Source organism: Lissotriton vulgaris, chromosome 7, assembly GCF_964263255.1.
Source record: "Lissotriton vulgaris chromosome 7, aLisVul1.2, whole genome shotgun sequence".
Lineage (NCBI taxonomy): Eukaryota > Metazoa > Chordata > Amphibia > Caudata > Salamandridae > Lissotriton > Lissotriton vulgaris.
The window spans coordinates 441,950,013-441,960,248 of NC_141695.1; positions in this window are offsets into that span (position 1 = coordinate 441,950,013).

Sequence of the window (10,236 nt, forward strand, 5' to 3'; positions counted from 1 at the left end):
CTGTTACTAAACACCAGGTCCTTGGGAAAGCATGCATTGGACTTACATGACCTACTTACTGATAAAAACCCCATATGTCTCTTCTTGACTGAAACTTGGTTGGGAGTGAACTCTGGTCCAGACATTGCCACCGCGATCCCCCCCAGCCACGTGATCTTTAGGACAGACAGAACGATTGGGCGGTGGGGGGGGTCACCATGGTGGTTGACAAACGTATGGCGTGTTCTATCATACCTACGGACGATATTCAGGGCTGCGAGACCTTGGGATTCTCGCTTACCCTGTCGCCTAATCAATCTTGCATAGGGCTTCTGGTTTACAGGCCTCCGGGCCCTACGGGCGCCTCTTTTGAAGAACTCCATTCGGTAATCTCCATGCTTTGCCTTAGATCCAATCACTGTCTGCTTGTAGGAGATTTCAATATTCACATGGACATAGAAGACGCCACTGACAGCATCAAAATGTCGGACATCACTTCCTCCTTGGGACTTACCCCCTATCTATCGGCCGCTACACACAGTAAAGGTCACACTCTGGACCAGGTATTCTCCACTATTCCGATTGAGATGTCTTTCCTCACACCAGTCCTTTGGTCCGACCACTATTTAGTGGAATTCCAGATCACTCATTCTGGGAAAGGGCCGCCCAGCGGGCCCGCCCGCCAAGCGCAGGATGTCAGGGCCTTCCACAGGGTTTCTCCTGATATGCTAGTGCAGGCCTTATGTATCCACCCTTGCCAGTTGACAGGGGTGCTTGAGACTGATCTGGAACATCTGCAGTCCTGGCTTACCCGTCAATTGGATGAACTCGCTCCCCTCCGGGTCCACCAGACTAATTCTTCTAGAGCGTCTGCCCCCTGGTTCTCTTCTGCGCTGGCGGAGAAGCGGCGGCAGTGCAAAAAGGCGGAAAGAGCATGGCAGAGGCACTATGACTTTAGTTCCAAAGAAGCCTATAGAGACCTGATTAGGGAATACCACCATGACATCAATGCAGGAAAGAAGTCCTATTTTGCTATAAGAATAGATGCAGCCTCCAACTCTTGCAAAGAGATCTTTAGAGTAGTAAAGGATTTCACCTCTCCCCCCTGGTGCACCCCTAGGTACACCCATTCCGAGCCTTGGATCACCGAGCTGGCCAATTTTTTCACAAACAAAAACCAATCCATTCAGGCCTCTTTTGCGGTAGCCGGTGCACCTGCAATTCATGAAGTACATTTGTCTCCCTCTCCCTCTAACCAGATGAGCCCCTCTATTTGGGACTTTCCGCCTCTTACTTCTCTAGCCTCTCTGGACCTTTTAACTAAATTAAAATCAGGCTCCCCCTTAGATCCCTGCCCTGCTAAATTTATCGCACGAGTGGCGCACGTGCTTAATCCCTTAATCAACCCTGTGCTTAATCTCTCCTTGAGCACAGGAGTGGTCCCTTTGCGGTGGAAACAAGCCCTGATTCTGCCTCTTTTAAAGAAACCCAACCTTGACCCCAAAGTCCACGCAAACTACAGACCCATCTCCCTCCTGCCCGCCTTAGCGAAAGTGGTCGAGAAGCATGTCCATCATACTCTTGCCAACTTTCTTGAGTTACATAATATCCTACACCTGTCGCAGTCAGGGTTTCGATCTAACATGAGCACCGAGACAGCGTTGCTCGAAGTCACTGAGGCCATAAGGGAAACTCTGGACGCCGGGGGAAAAGCCATTTTGGTGATGCTTGATCTTTCGGTGGCCTTTGACACCGTCTCCCATGACCGTCTCCTTTCTAGACTCCGGGAGATCGGTCTTAGGGGGTCGGTGTTCAGCTGGTTTAACCTCATACATGCTATTAAACATTCCTCCCCAGTGCTGCGCTGTCCATTGGAATTAGTGCTGAATGGACGTCCAATGGTCGTGCGCAGCACTGGGGAGGTAGTGCTGCCGTCGGCCAATGCACCGAGGCAGCACTTAAGGGGTTAAATCTTTCCTTGCCAATCGTCAACAAACGGTCTGGGTTCCCCCTTTCTCTGCCAGGATGCCGCCATTGGAGGTGGGAGTGCCCCAGGGCTCTATATTGAGCCCCTCTCTTTTTAACATCTATATGTCCCCACTGGCGGCTCTGGCGGAGGCTCATGGAGCTCAGATCGTGTCGTACGCTAATGATACCCAGCTTCTTTTCACGTGCGACAAGGGCTCCGACTTTGATGATGAGAGCATCAGGGATTGCCTTGGGGCTGTCTTTAGCTGGTTTCAGCGGAACAGCCTCAAGTGCAACTCCGATAAGTCGGAAGTACTTTTTTTTGGCTGCCCCTCTGATCCCAGGTGGAAGGCCTGGTGGCCTGCCGCTATGTTTACCCCTGCTAGTGACTCAGCGGTCGCTAAAAATCTCGGGATACAAATTGATAATGGCCTCACGCTCAAACCTCAGGTATCGGCCTTGGTGGGCAAATGTTTTGCCATCTCAAAGATGATTCGGAAATTTCTGCCCCTACTGTCATTTGACCATAGAAGAGTTACTGTACAGGCACTGATTGGCTCCCACCTAGATTATGCTAATGTACTGTACCTGGGCCTCCCTGAAATTCTCCTTTCTCGCCTGCAAGTTGTCCAGAACTCGGCGGCGCGCGCCATATTTGGTCTCACCAGGAGGGCCAGCGCCAGTGCTCTTCTTACAACTCTTCACTGGCTCCCGATTAAAAAGCGGATTGTCTTTAAAACATTGACGATGGCCTTTAAGGCATTGCATGGCCTGGGTTCCATTTATCTCCGGAAACGGATGAAGTTCTATCTGCCTTCCAGATCACTTAGATCTGCCACCCTGGCCTTGACCGTGGTTCCTGCTACACGGCGAGCTAGGTGCGGCGGACGTTCTTTCAAACTCCTCGCACCTCAGCTTTGGAACGCCCTTCCTTTGTCCCTAAGAACCACTGGCAATTTGCTTACCTTCAGGAAGAGTCTTAAAACCCTGCTTTTCATTCAGTAAAGTATTTCCGCTCTCCCGCCCATCTGTACAGTTGAGGATCTTAAGCGCCGGGACACTCCTCGGAGTAGCTGAGCGCTATAGAAATCCCCATATAACATAATATAACATAGAGAGATCTGCATCTAGAAGGGAGGGATGAGTTGCACCTTGGACCTGAATAGGGCTGGGCCTTCCCTCTACAATGCTGGCTCCACCTCCTGTGTGTGTCTGATGTCTCTGCCCTGCACTGTGAAAGGAGTGAAGGAATCATGTCAACAAAGTGCTCCAGGGCTGTACCTTCCCTCCCCTGTGCTGGCTCCACCTCCTATGGGGTGTCTGATGTCTCTGCCCTGCCCAGTGAAAGGAAGGAAGGAGTCATGTAAACAAAGTGCTCAGGAACTGGTTAGGACTAGGCAGAGGCCTCTCTGCCTTCAGAGAACAAAGGATTTTGGTGTATAAATATTGGGACCCTGATCCCAAGAAATTAGATCACTTCTGGAACAAGAAACCTTTTGCCAAGGAGTAGAACCAAGGAGGCTACAGGAGTTCTACTGCCCCTCTGCCAGTGTGCTGTGTCAGCCTGCAGTGGTTGCTTCATTGCCAAGGAAAGGAGAAGGAACGTTTTAAGGACTTTCATCATTTGCAGAATATTCTCCAAGGGCTTGTCCTGTGCTTGCCTCCTGCTGAAGTCTCAGGGACAAAAGACTTCACCTCCAGCTCCCCTCTGAATTTCCTTGCTGGGAATTCTCCAGACATTTGCGTGTCGCTGGGAGCTGGAAGCGTGTTGCATCGATAAGAAGCGTATCGCCGCCGCAGCTGAAATCGTTGCATCTCCGTAGAAGCGAACCTTTGCCGCATCTCCCTGGAAGCGTGTGTTCATCGCAGCTACCTGCTGTCGCATCACCGGAGAAGCGTGACGCCATCGAGAGAGTCACCATTGCATCAGTGGAGAAGCGTGTGGCAGGGCCTGTCGCGGCTCCAAAGTACAGAGTCGTCGTAAGGCTGCCAGGGCGTCTACGCATCGTCATTGGATCGCCGCATCAAGGGCGCCATCTTCTCGCATCACAACCGGATGATCGCATCGCGGCGCCATCTTGCGCACTGCAACGGGCCCGCAGGCCGAGAATCTACGCATCACCTCCGCACCGGTAAGGATAACGACGCCTCCCCTACTCTGCGCAAGCATTAAGGCACGACGCATCATCTCCCCCGGATCACGGAACCGACACATCTCCCCTTTTGTTTACTTTGCGTTACACATCCAGGTACTTTGTTCAGAACTTTGTCGCATTTATCAACAACTTGAACTAAGTAACTTTGATCATCTTTAAAGCCTCTGAGATAAGCCTGTCTGCTCGTGCCAAGCAACCAAGGGGGTGAGCAGGGTTTATTAAGGAGTGTAATCCCCTTATCCTGACTTAGAAGTAAGGGTCCCTATTTGGACAAAGGTGCATACCATTGCCAACTAGAGACCCCACAGATCTAACATTTACATTAGTCACCGCTCGTCCCTCAAGTACGTGCAGAACATTCTGGCAGGATTTGCGCCCATCCATTCTCTTTCACACTCTGGGCACTCTGCTGTCAATCAAAGGCAGACTCTAAAAATAAGCTGCTTTCTGCCAGAGGCAGTGTGGGGTTAAAGAGGCCTTTTTCCAAAGACTTGCCAGCAGCTATCATGGGGCCGCAATATATTTAGCAGGGGGTGGGGAGGTGTGCTATCGAGTGTGAAGCAACATAAACACCCCTGATAAATAGAGGTGTCTCTTGGAGATGCACCTGCAGAAGTTGTATCAAGCTAATTCAGCAGCGAGAGATTACTTTAGAGGCACTCACTTACTTTGAGGATGCAAGCAGCAATTAGAAAGGTCTGTCTCGTGGACGCAACTACTCCCGCAGCAAATGCCGTCCTGGAACCATGAGGCTCAGCAGCAGGTGCACAGAGAATCTCCGTGCCAGTTGATTCCGGCCCCGGCCCCCTCGCTTCTGACTGACTTATGGTCACATCCCCTCACCACAGCGCCACTGAGACTGTAACGCAACGGGAAGGCCCCCGCCTGGGTCTCCAGGCAGCAGAGGACATATTGTAACATTGTAGCATGGCACTGAGAGATCTTTAACTGTTACTGAGTCAGGGTTGGCAAGTGAAGTCTGCTGCGGCCTGGGACGGGCGCACGCACAGGTGTCAGACGTCCCAGCGCGCGCTAGTACCTGGCGTACTAAGCCAGTCTCAGCGCTGTCAGCAGACAGAGTGCGGTCAGTGACAAAAATGTGTGACAATGCATTTCAGTGCGGTGATGCGGGACCACCACACTAAAATGCATTAGCATCACGCTTGATGCGTGATACTCGGCAGGCCTGCAAAACCCATGCAAGAGATTACTGTACTACATCTAATGTAGCCTGGAGTTTTCAAGTAACATGATTATTTACAATTTGTTTTAGCTGTCATAAGTGATAAAAAACTGCGTTGACCACAGCCGACCCTTGATCGTTCGTAGAGGTTGTTTGACCCATTGATGTTCCCTGATTTCTTACTTCTCCTGCTGGAGGCATACACACAGCAAAGTAGGAATGCCAGATCTCCCTTGGCCATGTGACGGGAGTGACTCCAAGCAGTGTAACTGCAGTATTTGTTAAGATGTAATGTTAGGTGGTTAGTTCACATAAGTCTAATTCCTTCCAAAAGATGGAACCGGTGGCATAACGCAAAATGATGGGGCTCCCCTGCTGGTGGAAAGTGCCCCTTTTTGCATAGTTACCCCCACGTTTCACCATCTGATGCTTTTTGACTTGATGTGCCCTGGGTCCCTGCCAATCACGTTCCCAGGGCTTTTGTTCTTTCCCAAAGCTGTACCTTTGTACCAACAATTGGCACATTTCCGGCCACAGGTTAAAGCCCCTTGTGAAAGGTACCATGGGTACCAAGGGCACTGTGATGAGGGAAGGCCTCTAAGAGCTGCAGCACCTGTTGTGCCACCATTAGAGGCCCTGTACCATAACACCCTCACACTGCCATTGCAGGCTGCGTGTTTTGGTGCATAGAAAAGTGAAGAGTCGACATGGCACATATCAGTGTGTGCCATGCCTGTAATCCACTACCTGTGGCCTAGATAAGCCACCCATCTAGCAGGGTGCATTAGACCACATGTGAGGGTATAAGCTTCCTACACCTGCGGAATGTGTTGAGAAGTCACTGAGATTCCTATACAGCCCTGACAAGTTTCCCAAGTCCATGCATATCTAAATACTGCAGTCCAAGTTTTTTCTTTGAATTCGAGGACGTGGCTCTTGTTTATTGCTTTATAAAACCAGGACTATAAGTCCTAGAATTCCAATAGAGAAAGAAATCTTGATAATAGCTACGCATCATTGATGGACCAGGGCAACCTGCCAGTTACATCCATAGCTCATAGATATTCATATACTTTGGGCTGAATGGGTGCCCCCCTAAGACTCCTACCCACACACTTTCATGGCAAGGGCTGCAAGGGCTTGTATTATGCTGCTTGATGGAATAAATCCATAGACTTTTTTCTCCCCCTGAGTTAGTTTAAAAATACATTGGAATTATCTGCATAGTTTTAACAAATAATTCTTGACGCTGTCCCAATTAAAGTACCACAGCCCTTTTGTAGTTCATCTGGGTGGCAGGTTGTATACACATTTCTACAGCAGGCATGTTAACCCACCCACCAAGTCGTACAATCCAGCAAGTCTTTGCCTTTGAGAAAAACCTTGGTGCTATAGCAGCATCAAATATAAGATGACTGAATCTGAAAGGCTGGTAGCGCTTGAGTGGTTTCGGCCACTTTGCCAAGCATGATAGCAGACGCAGAGCATCTGGCAAAGCAATGCTTGTTTCTGACACTGTTCACCCATGCACATCATGTTATGTTATGTTATGTTATGTTATATGTTGTGTTATGTTAAGAATGTTCATAAAGCACACTTCACCCCAAAAATGTATCCCGGTGCTAAGGTAAAAAAGGCTTAACAGCATGGCTGTGAACAACTTATTGAGTGAAAATCCAGGTTTATAAGGGTTCTCCAAAGGGAGGAGGAACAGAATTCAATAGCTGGGTTGTTTCAACCAAAAAAAACGCCATGCCACCCAACCTAAGATGACTTTGGGAATAATTACCAAATTTCATAGTAGAGAGTTGTGCTGGGTTCGGACTCTCGACGCTAGTGGAGCTCGCTAATGCCTATCTCTTCCTGAGCGCTTTCTTAACGACAGAGCGCTACCTCTAGCCGGACCCGCTTCGCGGGTCCCGCAGCGCTGTGCTTTGCTTTGTGTGGACTGTGTGGGGAGCAGGTCTCGCTGAAACCCAGTGAGGACTTCTGTAAAGCAGGGCTGCGAGCGCGGCAGCAGCAGGACTACAGATTCCAAGAGTCTCTGCTGCTGACCTCACCTCAACCACCTGGTGCCGCTCTCCCTGTTGGCCACGCCCCTATCCTCCCTGCTATACAAAAGTTGGACATCATCACCGCTGCGCGGGAGCGCGCGGGAGTGCGCCTGGAGAAGCCCGGGACAAGGGCGGGACCGTCTGCGGCCGTCAGAGGCTGAAGTAGGCTGGGTTGGGCCCGGTCCCTTTGAAATTTGTTATAATTCCTATTGCTTACTTCAGCCCACTTGGTCTCACTTGTTGTATGTGCTTTGGTAGGCTATTTCTTTGCTTCTGCCTTTTGGTAAATTGTGTTGTACCTCTACCATTATAAATATGACGGCAAAAAAACTCAGTTCTGGTCGTGTCCTAGTGGGGAGATCTGGTTCTAAAACTAAATCGAACCCCTTACGTAATAAAATTACTTCCTCCCTGCAATTGAAAGGCCAATGCCAACTATTTAGCTTATGGGAGAGGGGAAAGGACAAGGCTTCGGAGGTCCCTCTAACCACGGAAGTGTTAGAGGGTAAAGTGCCTGAGCTAGCTAATACCACTACTAAGGATAACTCAATCTTGGTTGCAGTTCCTGCCCCGCTCCATCTTGGATCCCCTTCCCCCGAAATAGTGGGGGGCTTTCCTTTGGTGACTATTGATTCGCAGAGGAATTTGGAGCTTCCACATGGGGCTTTGGCCTGTAATGTTTTAAAACCTTCCAATGCCATCTCTCCCCAATTTCCTCATTTGGTAGTACCTAATCCCATAGAGAATCCAATTATTTCACCAGATTTGCCTTCTAATTCTGTAATTCCGGAGGGTGATTTTACTTTACCCGATATTGACTTAATAGCTCAAAAAGGGTCAATGAGACTCCCTCAGGATATTGCCAGGGCTAATTCTAACATCACTGAAGCTATTTTAATCTCTAGTCCTCGTCCTCTTAGTAGTACCCCTTCTAATAAATTTGATTTCTCTTTAGCTCAGTTAAATTTCACTTCTTGCTCTGGCCCCAATTTGAACAATATGCCTGTGAGCCCACCAAGTACTAATGATAAGCTAATCTCTAATTCCCTGTCCTCTTTGGAATCATTATTATCGTCTATTCTCCGTTTACTGGAAAAATTTGTTGGAGGTTCGGATTGCATCCTTGATACGGTAACCCAAATCCTAAGAGTGCTCTTACATAATAATAGTGGGTCTGTTCTCGGGTGCCATCCAGAGCCCGACAATTTATTGGAGATCCCGAACAAGAGGTCTCCGAATGAAATAGTAACACTAAATCCAGTTCAAACGGTTTCATATCCCTCTCCCGAAGGACAGAAAAGAAATAAATTAGTAGTCACACTGGCGGATCCAACGGTTGACAAGGTGGTTTCTGCTGGAGCCAACTGTGCTGTCATTCACGACGAAGAGATAGAAGCTTTGCCTGTCTCTCCCGTCATTCAAAATCTGGAAGCTCCCCCTCTGTTCCCTATATTCTCTTTACAGGTAAACAAAGAGGAAGAGGTCCCTATTGCTTCCCCAGGTAATGTTGAAAAGGTAGTCCCAATAAAGCAAAAAAAGAATAGAATAAAAAAGAGGAAACCTGTCCGAAGATTTTCAAAAAAAAAGACAGAGGAAACTTATGTTTGAAAAGAATTTGGATCCTGTATTAGAAAAATCCTGCCGGACTGAGCAGTCCTTTGCTGTACAGGAAGATATAATTGGTTCTCCTAAAGTGGAACAAGTGACTACTGGGTCTGGTTTTATAAGTTCCTCTAACCACTCTTACCCTAGTGTTTCATTATTCCCTGTAAATCCTCTACCTTCCACTCTTAACCCCTTGGCTAGGCCTTTTCAAGATTCTCCTTCAATTGTGCCCACTCCCTTGGTGCCAACTAGGGATAAAATAAATGTAGATACCTTTTTTTTTAGATTTTTCTCCTTTATTCGATACTGACCTAATTCTAAATAGATCAGTTCTGCTCTCTTGTTTTCAGGAGATTGAAAGTTTAACACTAATTCAAACTTCGGACCTGGTTCTGGTACTACTTCCCAATGTCACTCTAGGGAGAACAGCAAGGGTGAAATTACATTCTAAATTGGTGTTGAATCACATCTTACAGTGGGCAGAGGAATTACAAATCAGAGGGATTGATGTTACTCCATATCTCGTAGAAAAACGGAGTGAAAGTTTATCAACTAATTTGCCAACAATCTCTGATATTAATTTGAAGCCTACAGATTGGTCCTCAGTTAGATCTGAGGACTTAAAAATATGTGTTTCAAAAAATGAAAGGCAAGTTCTTTATAAAAATCCTCCTCCTCCTAAACAAGCTTTGATGGATGTTAATTCAAAATGGAGTTGGTTACCGGGTGTTCTCTCTAGCAAATCTACTTCTTGTCCTAAACCGCATCCAAATTTTTAACAGAGATTTGAAGTTAATCTCATGGAATACTGCGGGTTTCAAAGATTACAAGGAAAAATTATGTTTCCTACGTTCCCTAGAAGCCGACATAATTTGTCTTCAAGAAACGTGGGTGGAAGGTAAATTAATACTAGAAAAAGAGTACTTTGTCTTAGAAGGTAGTGCAATTCCCTCTAGGAGAGGTCATGCGAAGGGTGGAATAGCATGCTTATTATCCAATAGAATCAATTGGAATTATTCCCACTATCTTGATCCTGATAAATTGTTTCAGGCAATAATTTTAAAAAATGTGTTCAAGGATTGTCCCAATAAATTGTTTGTTTTAATAAATACTTACATTCCCCCAAACTTTTGCTTTAATGATGGTTTAAAAGTACTCTTCTCCTTCATAACCAAAATCATGGACACTTCCCCCCCTCTTATATATTATTACTTGGGGACTTGAATTGTAATATATCTAATTGTGGTCTTGATTTGCTTAGAAATAAATTTAGGGAAGAATCTCTTAATAT